The sequence below is a fragment of the Panthera leo genome, chromosome A3 (genome assembly GCF_018350215.1).
Source record: "Panthera leo isolate Ple1 chromosome A3, P.leo_Ple1_pat1.1, whole genome shotgun sequence".
NCBI lineage: Eukaryota > Metazoa > Chordata > Mammalia > Carnivora > Felidae > Panthera > Panthera leo.
In genome coordinates, this window is record NC_056681.1 from 39,497,956 (window position 1) to 39,521,739 (window position 23,784).

Below are 23,784 nucleotides of genomic sequence, written 5' to 3' on the forward strand. Positions count from 1 at the left end.
TTGAAAATCTAAATGGTTCTGTTGGTTTCTTGTTATTATGAGTTGAAAAGTATTGCCAGTTTTTCTGACTGTAGCCAGTCTCTACTTATAGCCCCTGAGCCTTTTGTAACCAAGAGTTCCAGGTGGGAGAGACCACAATAAGATACTTGAGGAAAGAGATTTTCAGTCCATGTTGACAACATATATGATGCTTGATATAAGTTAAATGTGGTTCCTAATTCCCTAACTGTCATATCAGGGTCAAACACTCAACACTCATTGTCAATTGACTTCTCGGAGTTAAGCCATGTAAATTGCATCAGTGTCCTGCTCCCCAGTGACGTGGACATTTTCTCTGTCTTGTGAAAAGTGTTGTCAACATTGCATTACAAATATGACTGAAAGTTTTTCTTAATATCTAAGAATGTGTATTTTGTTTTATAACTGCTGTATTTTTTATTCTGCTCTTCAGCATGTCATCTTCATCTCAGTGTTCCTTGTTTTCTGTATCAGCTTTCTTTTTCTTCATCTCCAGTTTTTCATTTGCCCTTCTTTTTATTTAACTTGTAATCAAATTGTTTTTCTCCTACCATGTATGCCCTTTCTTCAGATGTATTTGTTAAATCAAAAATCAAATGGTGAAGCCCTAATTATATTTGCCTTATGAAGTATTGTGTTTGTGTATCGTAAGGACAGATTCAAAATGATCAGCTGAAAAATATAATTGATTAGATAGGCAAAAAAATGCCAAGAGTTAGTTGACGATTGTCAATGGGAAGTGGTTGAGGTACATAACACCAATATAACCTTACAAATAGTAAGAAAACAACAACATACTTTTTGTTTATAATTGTACTATTTGTACTAGCTTCAAGGATGTAAAATTGACTGATTTGAGTTTCATGAAATTTTCCTCTTCCATCTGTGATAGAGATACTAATAACACCTAAATAAGAAAAAGAATGAGCATCTGGAGAGAAAACAAAGAGAAGCAAGGAGCCCTACATATACTCAATACGTTGGATCATCAACCACCAAGTGACCCACGAGTTGCCTGAATGTATTTATGCGCTAGACACATTTTTTTGTTCTTGCATTTGTAGGGATTGAAAACAATTGATCTTACATGTACACTTATTTTAATAATTTTCTGAGATGGGTAGATATTTATCATAGGTTTATCTTATGTGCTTCCAGAGTAATCTGAAACTTTTTAAAAAGGCAAATAGGTTGACAGCTGAAAGGGGTAATACTAGGGTTCATGGTATGCATGGAAAGATTAGTGGAGCATGACTACCTACACTGACTGGATCCTCTTAGAACCTGTCACTGTTTGGATTTGTCTCTGTGAAATAGTTTTCTCAAACTCAAGAACCTTCCATATACTTGCTACCTAATAATACTACATTTTTACTCTTGATTGCTTACCAGTATTTGTTAGTCATATGTCAAGACAAAGTATGTAAGTGTGAAATGACCAAGAATCTACTTTTGTTTTTCTTTTTTTTCAGTAAAATTATTTTATTTTTTTCATCCTGATAAGTGTACTCCTTAATCCCCATCACCCATTTCATTCATGCCCCCTTCCCCTATGGTAACCATCAGTTTGTTCTGTATAGTTGAGTTTTTTTTTTCTTTCTTTGGTTTGTCTTTTTTCCCTCTTTGTTCTTTGTTTCTTTGTGAAATTATATGGTATTTAACTTTATCTGACATAGTTCCCTTACCATCATATTCTGTAACTTCATCCATGTTGTTGCAAATGGGAAGATTTCATTCCTTTTAATGGCTGAATAATATTCCATTATACATATAGCCCATCTTCTTTTTTTTTCAGTATATGAAATTTATTGTCAAATTGGTTTCCATACAACACCCAGTGCTCATCCCAATAGGTGCCCTCCTCAATATCCATCACCCACCCCTCCCTTCCCTCCCACCCCCCATCAACCCTCAGTTCTCAGTTTTTAAGAGTCTCTTATGCTTTGGCTCTTTCCACTCTAACCTCTTTTTTTTCTTTTTTCTTCCTTCCCCTCCCCCATGGGTTTCTGTTAAGCTTCTCAGGATCCACATAAGAGTGAAACCATAGGGTATCTGTCTTTCTCTGTATGGCTTATTTCACTTAGCATCACACTCTCCAGTTCATTTCATGTTGCTACAAAGGGCCATATTTCATTCTTTCTCATTGTCACGTAATATTCCATTGTGTATATAAACCACGATTCTTTATCCATTCATCAGTTGATGGACATTTAGGCTCTTTCCATAATTTGGCTATTGTTGAGAGTGCTGCTATAAACATTGGTGTACAAGTGCCCCATGCATCAGTACTCCTGTATCCCTTGGGTAAATTCCTAGCAGTGCTATTGCTGGGTCATAGGGTAGGTCTATTTTTAATTTTTTGAGGAACCTCCAGTGTTTTCCACAGTGGCTGTACCAATTTGCATTCCCAGCAACAGTGCAAGAGGGTTCCCGTTTCTCCACATCCTCTCCAGCATCTATAGTCTCCTGATTTGTTCATTTTGGCCACTCTGACTGGTGTGAGGTGATATCTGAGTGTGGTTTGATTTGTATTTCCTTGATGAGGAGTGACATTGAGCATTTTTTCATGTGCCTATTGGCCATCCAGATGTCTTCTTTAGAGAAGTGTCTATTCATGTTTTCTGCCCATTTCTTCACTGGGTTATTTGTTTTTTGGGTGTGGAGCTTGGTGAGCTCTTTATAGATTTTGGATACTAGCCCTTTGTCTGATATGTCATTTGCAAATATCTTTTCCCATTCTGTTGGTTGCCTTTTAGTTTTGTTGGTTGTTCCCTTTGCTGTGCAGAAGCTTTTTATCTTCATAAGATCCCAGTAGTTCATTTCTGCTTTTAATTCCCTTGCCTTTGGAGATGTGTCAAGTAAGAAATTGCTATGGCTGAGGTCAGAGAGGTCTTTTCCTGCTTTCTCCTCTAGGGTTTTGATGGTTTCCTGTCTCACATTCAGGCCCTTTATCCATTTTGAGTTTATTTTTGTGAATGGTGTGAGCAAGTGGTCTAGTTTAAATCTTCTGCATGTTGCTGTCCAGTTCTCCCAGCACCATTTGTTAAGAGACTGTCTTTTTTCCATTGGATATTCTTTCCTGCTTTGTCAAAGATGAGTTGGCCATACGTTTGTGGGTCTAGTTCTGGGGTTTCTATTCTATTCCATTGATCCATGTGTCTGTTTTTATGCCAATACCATGCTGTCTTGATGATTACAGCTTTGTAGTAGAGGCTAAAGTCTGGGACGTGATGCTTCCTGCTTTGGTCGTCTTCTTCAGAATTACTTTGGCTATTTGGGGCCTTTTGTGGTTCCATATGAATTTTAGGATTGCTTGTTGTAGTTTCAAGGAGAATGCTGGTGCAGTTTTGATTGGGATTGCATTGAATGTATAGATAGCTTTGGGTAGTATTGACATTTTGACAATATTTATTCTTCCAATCCATGAGCAGGGAATGTCTTTCCATTTCTTTATATCTTCTTCAATTTCCTTCATAAGCTTTCTATAGTTTTCAGCATACAGATCTTTTACATCTTTGGTTAGATTTATTCCTAGGTATTTTATGCTTCTTGGTGCAATTGTGAATGGGATCAGTTTCTTTACTTGTCTTTCTGTTGCTTCATTATTAGTATATAAGAATGCAACTGATTTCTGTACATTGATTTTGTATCCTGCAACTTTGCTGAATTCATGTATCAGTTCTAGCAGATTTTTGGTGGAGTCTATTGGATTTTCCATGTATAATATCATGTCATCTGCAAAAAGCGAAAGCTTGACTTCATCTTTGCCAATTTTGATGCCTTTGATTTCCTTTTGTTGTGTGATTGCTGATGCTAGAACTTCCAACACTATGTTAAACAACAGCGGTGAGAGTGGACATCCCTGTCGTGTTCCTGATCTCAGGGAAAAAGCTCTCAGTTTTTCCCCATTGAGGATGATGTTAGCTGTGGCCTTTTCATAAACGGCTTTTATGATCTTTAAGTATGTTCCTTCAATCCCGACTTTCTCGAGGGTTTTTATTAAGAAAGGATGCTGACTTTTGTCAAATGCTTTTTCTGCATTGATTGACAGGATCATATGGTTCTTATCTTTTCTTTTATTAATGTGATGTATTACGTTGATTGATTTGCGAATGTTGAACCAGCCCTGCATCCCAAGAATGAATCCCACTTGATCATGGTGAATAATTCTTTTTGTATGCTGTAGAATTCGATTTGCTTGTATCTTATTGAGAATTTTTGCATCCATATTCATCAGGGATATTGGCCTGTAGTTCTCTTTTTTGCTGGGTCTTTGTCTGGTTTAGGAATCAAAGTAATACTGGCTCATAGAATGAGTCTGGAAGTTTTCCTTCCCTTTCTATTTCTTGGAATAGCTTGAGAAGGATAGGTATTATCTCTGCTTTAAACGTCTGGTAGAACTCCCCAGGGAAGCCATCTGGTCCTGGACTCTTATTTGTTGGGAGATTTTTGATGACTGATTCAATTTCTTCGCTGGTTATGGGTCTGTTCAAGCTTTCTATTTCTTCCTGATTGAGTGTTGGAAGAGTGTGGGTGTTTAGGAATTTGTCCATTTCTTCCAGTTTTTCCAGTTTGTTGGCATATAATTTTTCATAGTATTCCCTGATAATTGTTTGTATTTCTGAGGGATTTGTTGTAATAATTCCATTTTCATTCATGATTTTATCTATTTGGGTCATCTCCCTTTTCTTTTTTGAGAAGCCTGGCTACAGGTTTATCAACCTCTAAAACAACCCTTTTGTTTATTTTTTCAAAAAACCAACTCTTGGTTTCATTGATCTACTCTACAGTTTTTTGGATTCTATATTGTTTATTTCTGCTCTGATCTTTATTATTTCTCTTCTTCTGCTGGGTTTGGAGTGCCTTTGCTGTTCTGCTTCTATTTCCTTTAGATGTGCTGTTAGATTTTGTATTTGGGATTTTTCTTGTTTCTTGAGATAGGCCTGGACTGCAATGTATTTTCCTCTCAGGACTGCCTTCACTGCATCCCAAAGCGTTTGGATTGTTGTATTTTCATTTTCGTTTGTTTCCATATATTTTTTAATTTCTTCTCTAATTGGCTATTAGACCCATTCATTCTTTAGTAGGGTGTTCTTTAACCTCCATCCTTTTGGAGGTTTTCCAGACTTTTTCCTGTGGTTTGTTTCAAGCTTCATAGCATTGTGGTCTGAAAGTATGCATGGTATGATTTCAATTCTTGTATACTTATGAAGGGCTGTTTTGTGACCCAGTATGTGATCTATCTTGGAGAAAGTTCCATGTGCACTCGAGAAGAAAGTATATTCTGTTGCTTTGGGATGCAGAGTTCTAAATATATCTGTCAAGTCCATCTGATCCAATGTATCATTCAGGCCCTTGTTTCTTTATTGACCGTGTGTCTAGATGATCTATCCATTGTTGTAAGTGGAGTATTAAAGTCCCCTGCAATTACCACATTCTTATCAATAAGGTTGCTTATGTTTGTGATTGTTTTATATATTTGGGGGCTCCTATATTCAGCACATAGACATTTATAATTGTTAGCTCTTCCTGGTGGATAGACCCTGTGATTATTATATAATGCCCTTCTTCATCTCTTGTTACAGCCTTTAATTTAAAGTCTAGTTTGTCTGATAGAAGTATGGCTACTCCAGCTTTCTTTTGACTTCCAGTGGCATGATAAGTAATTCTCATCCCCTCACTCTCAATCTGAAGGTGTCCTCAGGTCTAAAATGAGTCTCTTGTAGACAGCAAATAGATGGGTGTTGTTTTTTTATCCATTCTGATAACCCTATGTCTTTTGGTTGGCACATTTAGTCCATTTACATTCAGTGTTATTATAGAAAGATATGGGTTTAGAATCATTGTGATGTCTGTAGGTTTCATGCTTGTAGCGATCGATGTCTCTGGTACTTTGTCTCACAGGATCCCCCTTAGGATCTCTTGTAGGGCTGGTTTAGTGGTGACGAATTCCTTCAGTTTTTGTTTGTTTGGGAAGACCTTTATCTCTCCTTTTCTTGTAAATGACAGACTTGATGGATAAAGAATTCTTGGCTGAATATTTTTTCTGTTCATCACATTGAGGATCTCCTGCCATTCATTTCTGGCCTGCCAAGTTTCAGTAGAGAGATCGGTCACGAGTCTTATAGGTCTCCCTTTATATGTTAGAGCACGTTTATCTCTAGCTGCCTTCAGAATTTTCTCTTTATCCTTGTATTTTGCCAGTTTCACTATGATATGTTGTGCAGAAGATCGATTCAAGTTACCTCTGAAGGGAGTTCTCTGTGCCTCTTGGGTTTCTTGCCTTTTTCCTTCCCCAGATCAGGGAAGTTCTCAGCTATGATTTCTTCAAGTACACCTTCAACACCTTTCACTCTGTCTTCCTCCTCTGGAATACCAATTACGCATATATTCTTTGTCTTTAGTGCATCACTTAGTTCTCTAATTTTCCCCTCATACTCCTTGATTTTTTTATCTCTTTTTGTCAGCTTCTTCTTTTTCCATAATTTTATCTTCTAGTTCACCTGTTCTCTCCTCTGCCTCTTCAGTCTGAGTCATGGTTGTCTCCATTTTAATTTGCAGCTCATTAATAGCATTTTTTAGCTCCTCCTGGCTGTTCCTTAGTCCCTTGATCTCTGTAGCAATAGATTCTTTGCTGTCCTTTATACTGTTTTCAAGCCCAGAGATTATTTTTATGACTATTATTCTAAATTCACTTTCTGTTATATTGTTTAAATCGTTTTTGATCAGTTCGTTAGCTGTCGTTATTTCCTGGACTTTTTTTGAGGGGAATTCTTCCGTTTCATCATTTTGGATAGTGCCTGGAGTGGTGCAGAACTGCGGGGCACTTCCCCTGTGCTGTCTTGAATAACTTGCATTGGTGGGCAGGGCCACAGTCAGACCTGATGTCTGCCCCCAGCCCACCGCTGGGGCCACAGTCAGACTGGTGTGTGCCTTCTCTTTCCCTCTCCTAGGGGTGGGATTCACTGTGGGGTGGCGTGGCCCATCTGGGCTGCTTGCACACTGCCAGGCTTGTGGTGCTGGGGATCTGGCATATTAGCTGGAGTGGATCGGCAAGGTGCACAGGGGCGGGAGGGGCAGGCTCAGCTCGCTTTTCTTTCAGTGATCCACTTCAGGAGGGGCCCTGTGACACCGGGAGGGAGTTAGACCCGCTGCTGGAGGGATGGATCTGCAGGAGCACAGCGCTGGGTGTTTGCGCGGTGCAAGCAAGTTCCCTGCAGGAACTGGTTCCCTTTGGGATTTTGGCTGTGGAATGGGCAAGGGAGATGGCGCTGACGAGTGCCTTTGTTCCCCACCAAGCTGCGCTCTGTCGTCCGGGGCTCAACAACTCTCCTTCCCATTGTTCTCCAGCCCTCCTGTTCTCCGAGCAGAGCTGTAAGCTTATAACCTTCCAATGTTAAGTCGCGCTTGCTGTCAGAACACACTCCGTCCGGCCCCTCCGCTTTTGTAAGCCAGACTCGGGGGCTCTGCTTTGCTGGTGTAGCCCATCCTCTTCATACATTCATATGTTGATGACCACTGAGGTTGCTTCCATAGTTTGACTGTTGTAGAATGCTGCTATGAGTGCAGGGGTTCAGGTATCACTTTGAATGAATGTGGTTTTTTGTTTTTTTTTGTATTTTTTGGGTAAATCCCAGTGTGATAACTGGATCAAAGGATAGTTCTATTTTTAATTTTCTATTTTTAATTTTATGGCGAACCTCTATTTTATCTTCCATATGGTTGCATGAGTTTGCATTCCCATCAACAGTGCCCAAGGGTTCCTTTTTCTCCACATTCTCACTGACACTTGTATCTTGTGTTTTTTATTTTAACCATTCTGACACATGTTAGGTGATATCTCATTGTAGTTTTGATTTATATATCTATGATAATGAGAAATGTTGAACATTGGTCCTCTGTCTTCTTTGGTAAACATCTGTTCATGTCTTCTGCCATTTTTTAGTTGGGTTATTTGTTTTTTGGGTGTTGAGTTTTATCAGTTCTTTATATATTTTGGATACTAACCCTTTATTGGATATGTTATTTGCAAATATCTTCTCCCATTCAGTAGGTTGCCTTTTAGGTTCATTGATTGTAAGAGGCTTTCTAGTTCTAATCTTGCTGATAACTTTTTAGCCCTTTGGATAAGTAAGTCTATTCTCTCTGAAACCTAAACTCTCATTCAAAACAGCTTGATACTACCTGTTATTGTGAATAAAAGTTTATTGGAAAACAGACCAAGAAAAGGCAGTTTAATCCAACCCAAAGATTTGATTACTCAAATGAGCTCTGATATATGCTATCAGGCAAAAAAACCCCTGATGATTAAGTTTATATTTCTTTTTGTTTTTTTTTTTCCACTATAGCATCCTAGAGCTAAGGCTTTGCAAGAATTTGTTTTCTCCCCTGCTCTGCCAGTTGAATGATTGAATGAAAGATGGTTGGTGGTAAAACATGTTGGAAGTTCTGTCTTGTTATGCAAATTATAGTCTCACCTTTCCTGCTTGTATTATTTATAGATGGGTCTTGTTTTTTTATCCATTCTGATACCCTATGTCTTTTGGTTGGCGCATTTAATCCATTTACATTCAGTGTTATTATAGAAAGATATGGGTAAAGTCATTGTGATGTCTGTATGTTTTAAGCTTGTAGTGATGTCTCTGGTACTTTGTCTCACAGGATCCTCCTTAGGATCTCTTGTAGGGCTGGTTTAGTGGTGACAAATTCCTTCAGTTTTTGTTTGTTTGGGAAGACCTTTATCTCTCCTTCTATTCTAAATGACAGACTTGCTGGATAAAGGATTCTCGGCTGCATATTTTTTCTGTTTAGCACACTGAAGATATCGTGCCAAGCCTTTCTGGCCTGCCAAGTTTCAAAGGAGAGATCAGTCACGAGTCTTATAGGTCTCCCTTTATATCTGAGGGCACGTTTATCCCTAGCTGCTTTCAGAATTTTCTCTTTATCCTTGTATTTTGCCAGTTTCACTGTGATATGTCGTGCAGAAGATCGATTCAAGTTAACGTCTGAAGGGAGTTCTCTGTGCCTCTTGGATTTCAATGCCTTTTTCCTTCCTCAGTTCAGGGAAGTTCTCAGCTATAATTTCTTCAAGTACCCCTTCAGCACCTTTCCCTCTCTCTTCCTCTTCTGGGATACCAATTATGCGTATATTATTTCTTTTTAGTGTATCACTTAGTTCTCTAATTTTCCCCTCATACTCCTGGATTTTTTTATCTCTCTTTCTCTCAGCTTCCTCTTTTTCCATAACTTTATCTTCTAGTTCACCTATCCTCTCCTCTGCCTCTTCAAGCCGAGCTGTCGTCGTTTCCATTTTGTTTTGCATTTCGTTTAAAGCGCTTTTCAGCTCCTCCTGACTGTTCCTTAGTCCCTTGATCTCTGTGGCAAGAGATTCTCTGCTGTCCTGTATACTGTTTTCAAGCCCAGAGATTAATTTTATGACTATTATTCTAAATTCACTTTCTGTTATATTATTTAAATCCTTTTTGATCAGTTCATTAGCTGTTGTTCTTTCCTGGAGATTCTTCTGAGGGGAATTCTTCCGTTTGGTCATTTTGGATAGTCCCTGGAGTGGTGAGGACCTGCAGGGCACTTCCCCTGTGCTGTGGTGTATAACCGGAGTTGGTGGGCGGGGCTGCAGTCCGACCTGATGTCTGCCCCCAGCCCACCGCTGGGGCCACAGTCAGACTGGTGTGTGCCTTCTCTTCCCCTCTCCTAGGGGCGGGATTCACTGTGGGGTGGCGTGGCCCGTCTGGGCTACTTGCACACTGCCAGGCTTGTGGTGCTGGGGATCTGGCGTATTAGCTGTGGTGGGTAGGCAAGGTGCACAGGGGCAGGAGGGGCAGGCTTAGCTTGCTTCTCCTTAGGTGATCCACTTCAGGAGGGGCCCTGTTGCAGCGGGAGGGAGTCAGATCCGCTGCCGGAGGTTTGGCTCCGCAGAAGCACAGAATTGGGTGTTTGCGCGGAGCGAGCAAGTTCCCTGGCAGGAACTGGGAACTGGTTCTCTTTGGGATTTTGGCTGGGGGATGGGTGAGGGAGATGGCGCTGGTGAGCACCTTTGTTCCCCACCAAGCTGAGCTCTGCCGTCCGGGGGCTCAGCAGCTCTCCCTCCCTTTGTCCTCCAGCCTTCCCGCTTTCTGAGCAGAGCTGTTAACTTATGACCTCCCAGTCGCTAAGTCACGCTTGCTGTGGGAACACAGTCCGTCAGGCCCCTCCGCTTTTGCCAGCCAGACTTGGGGGCTCTGCTTGGCCAGTGAGCCGCCCCTCCGCCCTGGCTCCCTCCCACCAGTCCGTGGAGCGCGCACCGCCTCGCTGCCCTTCCTACCCTCTTTCGTGGGCCTCTCATCTGCGCTTGGCTCCGGAGACTCCGTTCTGCTAATCCTCTGGTGGTTTTCTGGGTTCTTTAGGCAGGTGTAGGTGGAATCTAAGTGATCAGCAGGACGCGCGGTGAGCCCAGCGTCCTCCTACACCGCCATCTTCCCCTACCTCCTGCTTGTATTATTTATAAACAAGCCTACTTCACCTATTTTAAATATCAACATTTTTAAGATACTTGGATGGACTGACATTACCAGTCTCTACATTCCTGGTGGGCTTGTTGGTGTGTTTTGGAGTTAGTTATTTAAAGAAAATATGAAAGGCCCTCCTCCCCTGACAGGTGAGGGCAGCACCGTCCGTGTCACTGCCTGTACACTAAAGCGTGAAGAAGGTAGGTGTAAGAGAAGTTAAATTATGTAGGGAGGTAGTTCAGCAGGGAGCTAAAATTGGTTCACGTAGGACCAAAATACAAAACATTGGTTAGCACCTTATGGTGTCTGTGTTCTGCCAGAAACAACTTCCTTTACAATCAGGATCAGGAGTTCCTAGAATGGACAGTTCATAATTTCTGTTTTATATGTAGACTTTGGAAATTCCTTTAATAGAGAATATACTACTTTATAATATGCAATACAGTGTATCTAATCACAAACATATTATCTGGGGCATTTAGACATCTAGAATTACCATGTTTTCCCTATTTTGATTCTATTATACATAGCCATGTATTATTGGACATAATGGATAACTACTACAGAAGAATCAAATTGCTTAATGCCACTGGTCTCTTTGTAAACCCTGATCCTTGCCATCTAGTTTCCTGCTATACCTTTTATCTTTCTTAAAATGAGTAAACATGTATTCCAGTTGCCTAGCAAAGCTAAGCCCTGTTCTCTGAAAAGTCTTTCTTTCTGTAATTCTGTGTCCCATTGTGATGGTGACAATTAATATGCTCTACTTCTTGTACAGTGAACATGTGGTCATCTTAGTCCAGTCTTAAGATGCTACACTGAAAATGGCACCAAGAGAATAGTTATTGCTATAGAACAACATTAAAGTAGTTCAATAATATAAAGTTCAAATATTTTTAATTTCCACAGTGGCTTCTTTTAAAACAATACCTGTGGAGTAAGATAGATTTAGGAAAGCACTGTGTTTTAGGAATTAAGACAGTCAACTTGGGCATCAGACTGGCATAGGTTTGAATCCACACCTTTTATCATTTATTTGGCTGTGTGATGTTGCCCCTTTTTACTTGTCTAAGCTTCAGCACCTTGATCTGTATAATGGAATTAATAAGTTACACCATTGAGTTTCTATGAGATTCACATGAATATAAACCTAGAAAGTGCTTGACATAATACCTGGCACATTGTAAATCCTAAATACATGGTCGTTAAGACCAATACTATTAGGTTATTCAAATATATTTTCTACTTTCTGTAGTATGGGTTCTGTTTAGCTTTCTGTAAAAAGTTATCACTCATATAGTTTCCATCAGAAAATTTACCACAGTGATGTCAATGAAATAGTTCAAGTCCACATAGAAATGCAGTGATTTAAGCTTATAACCAAGTATGTAAGAAATATTTTGGATTATATGTAGCTCTAGAAACTCCAGTAGTCAATCTTCTAGCACATTTTTTGTTCTGATGAGTATTTTTCATTTTGAAGTGCTTCCCACAGAAGAGTGGACTCTAATTGAAAAACATGTAGGAGTGGGTTTAGGAACATAGATTGGCAATTCTGAAATTATAAACATGTTGGCAGCATAATTAAACTTTGAAATGGAAAAGTTACCTTGAAATGAAATGGCCAGAAGAAATAAGATGGGAAAATTTCCTTGAGGAAATTTGTACTTTAAAAGTCATCTTTGTGCACTTTTATAGTAGTGTTCTTGTTATGTGTAGAGATCAGGCAATGTGTATAGAGAGGATAGTCATCTCACAGTGTTAAGGTTGTTAACAAATGAGCCATTTGGTGTTGGATTTTTAGTTTTTTGAATTGGAATTTGGTGTGAATAGACACATGAAAATATGAGAAACACTTGGAAATTTTTTAAAGGAAATAAGTCCTTAAAAAAATCCTTTAGATTTTAGATTGGAAGTTATAATTTTTAAGAGTAAAAATGTTTATAATAAGTACAATAAATAAAAATGTTTATTTGTATACAAGCTTTTAGGGGCTATGGGCTACAACTGCTGTCTAACGCCAATTCAGAGCAACATTACAAAAAAATAACATCTGTTTTAAAATACAGGGTTTTTCCCTCTAACTATACTGCCCACATGGTCCAGATAAGTCCATTTTTTCAGAGACTCTAAAAACATTCCTTTTTTCTGACCTGGACAAACAACAACAACAACAAAAACAACAAACAACAACAACAACAAACTGTCATACAATATAATTGAGAAATAAGAAGAGTTCAGCTTTCTCTTTAAATTTGAGGCTGTAAATCCCCTGTAGTTAAGATTTAAATGTATTAATGTAATGTTGAATGCATTTGTCTGGATCATAAAAAAAATAATTTTGGGATATTAGGCTAGTTAAGAGCCTTACTTTGTTGCATAATGCAGAATGCCTTCTGATGGGCATGCTTGGGTTTGGGATTGGATGTACCAGACCAGGAATTTAGTGAACAGTCTTTTGGGCTGTGGCAAGGACTTATAGGAAGTTCCAAACTAGGCAATTGGTAGGGGCACTGGTCTTCAGGGAGTGTGTTGAAAGTTTAGGTAAGTGGCCATTGTTAGTAAGGGAGCCTACTATTATGATACAGTCCTTGGAAAGGATAGAGAAGGTGGCACCATCAGGCTCTGACTGCTGGCAATGGTCAGAAATCCAGGTAGGCAGAGAGAAATGGGAAATCTGACTCCAACAGCAGATCCAGCTTTGAAGACTATGATTCAGGTCAAGAAAGGATATCTTATCTTAGAGTAAGTTAGCAAATATGCATTTGGAATGTAGTATGCACACAGCATTGAGCTAAGAGTGATAAGGGTTATAAATATGGATATGATATTGTTCCTGCTCACTGAGAATTTCCATGGGGTGTGAAATCATATACACAGATGTTTTTGTCCTCTGTTGCAAATGCTGATGGAAAGTGCAGAGGTGAATAGGCAAGCGAAGGAAGGTTAAGGACAACCACCCTAGTTTATAATTAGTTGTTAAAAGAGAAGGAAGAAACACTGAAAATTGTTTTTTTCACATTTGATACAGGAGAAAAGTCAAAAGATATTACAAACTTGTTCAAAAAAGAGGAAAAGAATAGTTGTCAAAAAGTAATTATATCTGTAAAAGTTATAATTGGGCAGGAAAACCGTCTCAGGGATTTTTGCAAAAAATCAGTAAAGTAAGATTACTTGGTGTGTAAATTGTGATATTGAAAGTTACCTTTTATCTAATACAATATAACCATTGATAAAAATGCAAGTATTAAATATTTTTCTTCAGTAACTGTTACAGGCTTCTATCTTCTGTGTATTGCAAAGTACACAGCTCTCAATGTTTTGAATGATTAACTTTCAGTTTGTCCACAATTTCCCTTTTTATTTATTTTTCTTTTTTCTTTTTTTTTAACTTGTTTTCTTTTTTATTTTTTTTTTTTAATTTATATCCAAATTAGCATACAGTGCAACAATGATTTCAGGAGTAGATTCCTTTAGTGTCCCTTACCCATTTAGCCCATCCCCCCCACCCACAATCCCTCCGTAACCCTCAGTTCTCCATATTTATGAGTCTCTTCTATTTTGTCCCCCTCCCTGTTTTTATATTATTTTTGTTTCCCTTCCCTTATGTTCATCTATTTTGTCTTTAAAAATTTTTTTAAAAATGTTTATTTATTTTTGAGAGAGAGAGCATGAGAAGGGGAGGGAAAGAGAGAGAGGGAGAGACAGAATCTGAAGCAGGCTCCAGACTCTGAGCTGCCAGCACAGAGTCCCATGTGGGGCTCGAACCCACGAACTGTGAGATCATGACCCAAGCCAAAGTTGGACGCTCAACTGACTGAGCCACCCAGGAGCCCATGTTTTGTCTCTTAAAGGCCTCATAGAGTGAAGTCATATGATATTTGTCTTTCTCTAATTTCAGTTAGCCTAATACCATCTAGTTCCATCCACGTAGTAGCAAATGGCAAGATTTCATTCTTTTTGATTGCTGAGTAATACTCCATTGTATACATATACCACATCTTCTTTATCCATTCATCCATCAATGGACATTTGGGCTCTTTCCATACTTTGATTTGTCTTTTTATTTTGCATCTCATCTAAATTCATTTCTGTAAAGTATTGATAATACAAATAAGCCCCATGGTAAGCCTGTCTAATGAATTGCTTCCATAGTCTATCGCTGTGCATACCGCAGATTCCATGAAAGGAATTTAAGCCCAGTTATGGTATTATAAATCATTTTGCTGAGATGGATAAGAAAGCAGATATATTTGAATGGATGGGACACCTGGGATTCTTAAAAACAGTAATAAACCTGATTTTCTAATAATGTCTCTCACATGAATACCTTTGTTGCAGTGCTTGTATAAATTATTTAAAATCTTTTTAAAAAAGGACTCCTTAGTTTTGCTTACCTTTTTTCATGGCTTTATTTCACAAACACTATTTTATTTTTTTTTTCTTACATGAACTTTATTTTATTTTATTTTAATTTTTTTTCAGTATATGAAATTTATTGTCAAATTGGTTTCCATATAACACCCAGTGCTCATCCCAAAAGGTGCCCTCCTCAATACCCTTCACCCACCCTCCCCTCCCTCCCACCCCCCATCAACCCTCAGTTTGTTCTCAGCTTTTAACAGTCTCTTATGCTTTGGCTCTTTCCACTTTAACCTCTTTTTTTTTTTTTTTTCCTTCCCCTCCCCCATGGGTTTCTGTTAAGTTTCTCAGGATCCACATAAGAGTGAAAACATAGGGTATCTGTCTTTCTCTGTATGGCTTATTTCACTTAGCATCACACTCTCCAGTTCCATCCACGTTGCTACAAAGGGCCATATTTCATTCTTTCTCATTGCCACCTAGTACTCCATTGTGTATATAAACCACAATTTCTTTATCCATTCATCAATTGATGGACATTTAGGCTCTTTCCATAATTTGGCTATTGTTGCGAGCGCTGCTATAAATATTGGGGTAAAAGTGCCCCTATGCATCAGTACTCCTGTATCCCTTGGGTAAATTCCTAGCAGTGCTATTGCTGGGTCATAGGGTAGGTCTATTTTTAATTTTCTGAGGAACCTCCACACTGTTTTCCAGAGTGGCTGCACCAATTTGCATTCCCAGCAACAGTGCAAGAGGGTTCCAGTTTCTCCACATCCTCTCCAGCATCTATAGTCTCCTGATTTGTTCATTTTGGCCACTCTGACTGGCGTGAGGTGATATCTGAGTGTGGCTTTGGTTTGTATTTCCCTGATGAGGAGCGACGTTGAGCATCTTTTCATGTGCCTGTTGGCCATCCAGATGTCTTCTTTAGAGAAGTGTCTATTCATGTTTTCTGCCCATTTCTTCACTGTTTTTTTTGTTTTTTGGGTGTGGAGTTTGGTGAGCTCTTTATAGATTTTGGATACTAACCCTCTGTCCGGTATGTCATTTGCAAATATCTTTTCTCATTCCGTTGGTTGCCTTTTAGTTTTGTTGATTGTTTCATTTGCTGTGCAGAAGACTTTTTATCTTCACAAGGTCCCAGTAATTCATTTTTGCTTTTAATTCCCTTGCCTTTGGGGATGTCACAAACACTATTTTAAATATATTTTGAATGTACTCATTTCAACACTCAATATGACCTATCCATTGAATCCCAAATTTAATTTCCTTTCATTTCTAATGAAGAGTCAGGGCAGTTAATATTTGATAGTGAATCCTTTTACAAATTATAAAATTTTAAAAATAATTTTTGAGCTATAGAACTTCTTTGATTTTTTGGAGCTCCTGGGTGGCTCAGTCGGTTAAGCATCTGACTTCAGCTCAGGTCATGATCTTATGGCTTGTAAGTTTGAGTCCCACATTAGGCTCTGTGCTGACAGCTCAGAGCCTAGAGCTTGCTTCCGATTCTGTGGTCTCCCTCTTTCTCTCTGCCCCTACCCCTTACTTGTGCTCTGTCTCTCTCAAAAAATTAAAAAAAAAAAGCATTTAAAATGCATTACATTTTCATGATGTATCTTAACCAAAATTTGAAATACAAAATTAAGTGAAATTTGAAGAATTAACAGTACAGTATAGTTTTACATTATGTATGGGTATATGTGTGCATGCATGTATGAGTATATAGCTTTTCTTTGATGACAAAGAAAATTTTTGGTGTGCACTCACGAAGTTCTCTCTCTTTAGTGAGTCCATTTTCCCCTTGTCCCTGGAGATAGCTCATGTCTGTGTCATGACTCTTCATATCACTTTTAAGTTGTAGAAAACCCAAGCTTTTAAATGACAAATAGTCTTAGTACATAATAGGTCTAGCAGTTCAATGTAATAGTTAACAACTGCAAACTTGATTTAAACTCTAGGCTCTTCTTCTCTCCCAGCTTGGATTTACTGCAGGCCAGTTGCCTGCATGGAGGCGAGAAGGTCAGAGCCAGCTATTTCCCTCTTCCCCTGATTCTCCTATTCTTCCTCCTCAGTGTTCTAGCTGCAGCATCTGACTGCTCCAGGGTTAGAGTGGTGAAGAGATAAAAGAGCAAGCAAGATTTTACCTAATACTGTTATAAATTGGATTCATGTTTAAATCTGATTCTTTGTTGGGGGAATTTTCTTTCTACGATCTCACTCACCTTCTGTTCCTTTTTGTTTGTTTGTTTATTTTCTAAGTGATTTTTATTTTTTATTTTTTCAATTTTGTATTTACATTGTAGTTAGCTAACGTATAGTATTGGTTTCACGAATAGAATTCAGTGATTCATGACTTACATACAACACCCAGTGCTCATCACAGTAAGTGCCCTCATTAATGCCCATCACCCATTTAGCTGATCCCCTCTTGTACCTCCCTCCATCTATCCTCAGTTTTTTCTCTATCTTTGAGTCTTTTATGGTTTGCTTCCCTCTCTTTTTTCCCCTTCCCCTGTGTTAATCTGTTTTGTTTCTTAAATTCCACATATGAGCCAAACCATATGGTATTTGTCTTTCTCTGACTAACTTATTTTGCTTAGCAAAATATACTCTAGCTCCGTTCATGTCATTGCAAATGGCAAGATTTCATTCTTTTTGATCGCTGAGTAACATTCCATTGTGTATATATACCACATCTTCTGTATCCATTTATTAGTTGATGGGCATTTGTGCTCTCTCCATAGTTTGGCCATTGTTAATGCCACTATAAACATTGGGGTGCATGTGCCCCTTTGAATAACTATTTTTGTGTCCTTTGGGTAAATACCTAGTAGTGTAGTTGCTGGATCATGGGATTCTATTTTTAACTTTTTGACGAGCCTCCATACTGTTTTCCAGATTGCATTCCAGTTTGCATTCTTAACGACAGTGTAGGGGATTTCCCCATTTTCCACATCCTCAACAACATCTGTTGTTTCCTGTGTTGTTCATTTTAGCCTTCTTACAGGTGTGAGGTGATACCTCATGGTGGTTTTGATTGTCTTCCCTTGATGATCAGTGATGTTGAGCTTCTTTTCATGTGCACTCTGGATGTCATCTTTGGAAAAATGTCTATTCATGTCTTCTGCCCACTTCTTAACTGAATCATTTGTTGTTTTTGGGGGGTGTTGAGTTTGATAGATTCTTTATAGATTTTGGTTGCTGACTCTTATTCTTTAATATGTTTTTAATTTTATTTTTTTATTAAAAATTTTTTTAATCTTTATTTTTGAGAGAGAGAGAGACAGAGTGAGAGCAGGGGAGGAACAGAGAGAGAGGGAGACACAGAATCCAAAGCAGGCTCCAGGCTCTGAGCTGTCAGCACAGAGTCTGATGCAGGGCTCAGACGCACGAACTGTGAAATGATGACCTGAGCTGAAGTCAGACGCTTAATCAACTGAGCCACCCAGTCACCCCAATATGTTTTTAATTTTAAAAAATTTTAATGTTTGTTTGTTTTTGAGAGACAGAGTATGAGAGTGGGAGGGGCAGAGAGAGAGGGAGACACAGAATCTGAAGCAGGCTCCAGGCTCTGAGCTTTCAGCAGAGAGCCTGATGCGTGGCTTGAACTCATTAACTACAAGATTATGACTTGAGCCAAAGTTGGATGCTTAACTGACTGAGCCACCCAGGCTCCCTCTAACTCTTTATTTGATTTGTCATTTGCAAATATCTTCTCACATTCTGTAAGCTGCCTTTTAGTTTTGTCGACTGTTTCCTTTACTGTGCAGATGCTTTTTATCTTGATGAAGTCTCAGTAGTTTATTTTTGCTTTTGTTTCTCTTGCCTCTGGAGAAATGTCTAAGAAGTTGCTATGGCCGAGCTAAAAGAGGTTGCTACCTGTGTTCTCCTCTAGGATTTTGAGGGTTTTCTTTCTCACATTTGGGTCTTTCACCAATTTTGAATTTACTTTTGTGTATGATACACGAAAGTCCAATTTTATCTTTTCCATGTTGCTGTCCAGTTTTCCCAACACCATTTGTTTCCTTCGATATACTTTACTGTTTTGTGGATATTAGTTGGCCATATGGTTGTGGGTCCATTTCTGAGTTCTCTATTCCACTGATCTATTTTTGTGCCAATACCATACTCTCTTGATAATTATGGATTTGTAATACAGACTGTAGTCCGGAATTGTGATGCCTCTAGCTCTGGTTTTCTTTTAATCTTACTTTGGCTATTTGGGGTCTTTCCTGATTCCATACAAATTTTAGAATTGTTTGTTCTAGTTCTGTGAAAAATGCTGGTGTTATTTTGATAGGGATTGCATTAAATGTGTAGATTGCTTTGGGTAGTGTTGACATTTTAATAATTCTTCTTCCAATCCATGAGTATGGACTTTTTTTATTTCTTTGTATCACCTTCAATGTCTTTCACAAATGTTCAGTAGTTTTCAGAGTACAGATCTTTTATCTCTTTGGTTAGGTTTATTCCCATGTATGTTATGGTTTTTGGTGCAATTGTAAGTGGGATCAACCCTTGATTTCTCTTTCTGCTGCTTCATCATTGGTGTATCCAATTTCAACAGATCTGTACATTGATTTTATATCTACAACTTTTCTGAATTCATGTATTAGTTTTTGATGGATTCTTTGGGGTTTTCTACATAGAGTATTATGTTGTCCACGAATAGTGAAAGTTTGACTTCTTCCTTGCCAATTTGGATGCCTTTTATTTCTTTTTGTTGTCTGATTGCTGAGGCTAGGACTTCCAATAATATGTTAAGTAACAATGGTGAGTGTGGACATCCCTGTCTTCTTCTGACAATAGAAGAAAAGCTCTCAGTTTTTCCCCTTTGAGAATGATGGTAACTGTGAGTCTTTTGTATATGGCCTTTATGTGTTGAGGTATGTTCCATTTATCCCTACTTTGTTGAAGGTTTTTGTCAAGAATGGATGCTGTATTTTGTCAAATGTTTTTTCTGAGTCTATTCAGAGGATTGTATGGTTCTTATCTTTTCTTTTATTAATGTGGTATATTACGTTGATTGATTTGCAAATATTGAACCAGCCCTGCAGCCCTGGAATAAATCCCACTTGATCGTGGTAAATAATTCTTTTAATGTACCATTGGATTCAATTTGCTAGTATCTTGTTGAGAATTTTTGCATTCAGTTCATTAGGGATTATGGCCTGTAATTCTCTTTTTTAGTGGGGTCTTTGTCTGGTTTTGCAACCAAGGTAATAAATTTGGAAGTTTTCCAAATGGAAGTTTTCCTTCCATTTCCTTTTTTGGAACATTTGAGAAGAATAGATATTAACTATTCTATAAATGTCTGGTAAAATTCCTCTGGGAAGCTATCAGGCCCTGGACTTTTGTGGGAAATTTTTGATTACCCATTCAATTTCTTTGCTTGTTATCGGCCTGTTCAAATTTTCTTTTCCTGCCATTTTTATGTTTCTTGGAATTTATTCATTACTTCCAGATTGCCAATTTGTTGGCATATAATTTTTCATAAATTCGCATATAATTGGTTGTGATTTCTTCTCCTTCATTCATGATTTTATCTGTTTGGGTCCTTTCTCTTTTCAGTAAGTCTGGCTAGTGGTTTATCAATTTTATTAATCCTTTCAAAGAAACCGGCTCTTACTTTCATTGAGCTGGCTTTTTTGTTTGTTTCTGTATTATTTATTACTGCTCTAATCTTTATTATTTACCCTCTTCTGCTGACTTTACACTTTTTTTAGTGTTCCTTTTCTAGATCCTTTAGGTGTAAAGTTATGTTGGGTATTTGAGACTTGCTTCTTGAGTTAGGCCTGATTGCAATGTACTTTCCTCTTAGGTCTGTCTTTGCTGCATCCCAAAGGTTCTGGACTGTTGTGTTTTCATTTTCATTTGCTTCCATGTATTTTTTAAAAATTTCTTCTTTAATTTCCTGGTTAACCCACTTTTTCTTTTTTAAACTATAGAGTATTTATTTGTTTATATGTAAATTCAATTTAGTTAACATACAGTGTAGTCATGGCTTTAGGAGTAGAACCCAGTGATTTATCACTTAACTATAACCCTCAGTGCTCATCCCAACAAGTACCCACCTTAATGCCCATCACCCATTTAACCCATTCTCTTCCCCCACCTCTCCTAAAGCAACCTTGTTTGATTTTTGTATTTAAGAGTCTTGTATGGTTTGCCTCCCTCTGTTTTATATTATTTTTCCTTCCCTTCTCCTGTGTTCATCTGTTGTGTTTCTCAAATTCCCAAGTGTGAGTGTAGTCCTGTGATACCTTTCTCTGACTGACTTACTTCACTTAGCATAATGTCCTCTAGTTCCATCTATGCTGTTGCAAATGGTAAAGTTTCATTCTTTTCCAGTGCTGAGTAGTATGCCATTGTATATATATATATACCACATCTTCTTTATCCATTCATTAGTCAATGGACATTTGGGCTCTTTCCATAATGTGCCTATTGTTGATAGCACTGCTATAAACATTTGGGTGCATGTGCCCCTTTGATCAGCATTTTTGTATCCTTTGGATAAATACCTAGCAGTTTAATTGCTGGGTCATAGGGTGGTTCTATTTTTAATTTTTTGAGGAACCTCCATATTGTTTCCCAGAATGACTGCACCAGTTTGCATTCACACAAATAGTGAAAAAGGGTTCTCCTTTCTCTGCATTCTTGCTAACATCTATAGTTTCTTGGTTGTTAATTTTAGCCATTCTGAAAAGTGTGAGTTGGTATCTCAGTGTGGTTTTGATTTGTATTTCCCTGACAATGAGTGATATTGAGCATCTTTTCATGTGCCTGTTAGCCATCTGGATGTCTTCTTTGGAAAAGTGTCTATTCATATCTTTTGCCCATTTCTTCATTGGATTATTTGTTTTTTGGGTTTTAAGTTTGTAAGTTATTTTCAGATTTGTATACTCACCCCTTATCTGATATGTCATTTGCAAATATATTTTCCCATTCTGTTGGTTACCTTTTAGGTTTTATTGTTTCCTTCGCTGTAGAGAAGCTTTTTATCTTGATGAGGTCCCAATAGTTCGTTTTTGCTTTTGTTTCCCTTATCTCAAGAAACCTGTCTACTAAGAAGTAACTGCGACCTAGTTCAAAGAGGTTGCTGCCTGTTTTATTCTGTAGGATTTTGAGGGTTTCCTCTCTTACATTTAGGTCTTTCATCCATTTTGAATTTTTGTGTATGGTCTAAGAAAGTTTCCAGTTTCATTTTCTGCATGTCACTGTCCAGTTTTCCCAACACCATTTGCTGGAGAGACTTTTTTCCATCGGATATTCTTTCCTGCTTCATTGAAGATTATTTGGCCATTTAGTTGTGGGTCCATTTCTGGGTTATCTATTCTATTCAATTGATTGATGTGTCTGTTTTTGTGCCAATACCATACTGTCTTGATAATTATAGTTTTGTAATACAGCTTGCAGTTTGGAATTGAGAGGCCTTTAGCTTTGGTTTTCTTTTTCAACATTACTTTGGCTATTTGGGGTTTTTTCTGATTCCATATAAATTTTAGAATTGTTTGCTTTTGTTCTGTGAAAAATGCTGTTGTGTTTTGATAGGGATTGCATTGAATGTGTAGATTGCTGTGGGTCTATTGACATTTTAACAATTTTGTTCTTCTTATCCATGAGCAACCCATTTATTCTTAGTAGGATGTATTTTACCCTCCATGTTTTTGTGGTCTTTCCACATTTTTTCTTGTGGTTGACTTCCAGTTTCATGGCATTTTGGTCAAAAAATATGTATGGTAGGATTTAGATCTTCTTGTACTTGTTGAGACCTGATTTGTGACCCAGTATGTGATCTATTCTGGAGAATGTTCGGTGTGCACATGAAAATAATGTGTATTCTGCTGCTTTAGGATGAAATGTTCTGAATATATCTGTTAAGTCAGTCTAGTCCAGTGTGTCATTCAAAGCTGTAGTTTCCTTGTTGATTTTCTTTTTTTAAAAAATATTTTTATTTTTATTTTTGAGAGAGACAGTGTGATTGGGGGAGAGGGGCAGAGGGAGGGAGAGAAAGAGTCTTAAGTGGTCTCCACACTCAGTGTGGAGTCTGATGCAGGGCTTGATGCTACAACCCTGGGATCATGACCTGAGCCCAAATCAAAAGTCAGACACTCAACTGACTGAGCCACCTAGGCGCCCCTCCTTTTTGATTTTATGCTTAGATGATCTGTCTATTGCTGTAAGTTGGGTGATAAGGTCCCCTACTGTTATTTTATTATTATCAATGAGTTTCTTTATGTTTGTTATTAATTGACTTATATTTTGGGTGCTCCAAAGTTAGAGGTCTCAATATTTACAATTGTTGGACAGACCCCTTTATTATGCTAGCGTGTCTTCTTCATCTCTTGTTACAGTCTTGGATTTAAAATCTAGTTTCTTTGATAAAAGTATGGCTACCCTGGCTTTCTTTTGACATCCAGTAGCATGAAAGATTGTTATCCATCCCCTCACTTTCTATCTGGAGGTGTCTTTAGGTCTAAAAAGAGTATCTTGTAGGCTCACCTTCTGTTCCCTACCTGAATGAAAGTGTCTTGATTACTGTAAACTTACTGCTTCTTAAGTCCTTAGGCATCTGGTGTTGACACCTGCAGTTTCTTATGAGGTCTCAGATCCTCTCTAGGTGGCTCTCTTAGATCATACTTAGACCAGCTGACCCCACCAGCATTTTTTCAAATATGGTCTACATGTGGCCCATGGGAAACACCTTCGTTGACCAGAAAATCTCTGGGAATGTAGGCTGATTCTATCACACTTCTTTTGCCTTCAGAGCAAGTGAATAACTCCTCTCTGACTTTTTAGATATTTTAGCCAAAAGTCAGATACCACTGTACCATATCACTCTGAAACTTTGAGGGCCATATATGAAACTGAGAGTAAAGGAGCAGACACCCCT

The 23,784-nt window shown here is 38.2% G+C and overlaps 1 protein-coding gene across 1 annotated transcript in view; it reads left to right on the forward strand.

Moving 5' to 3' along the window:
- The window catches only part of MACROD2 (mono-ADP ribosylhydrolase 2), a 2,023,701-nt gene that overhangs the window by 241,477 nt on the left and 1,758,440 nt on the right, over positions 1-23,784 (forward strand). The window lies entirely within an intron of this gene.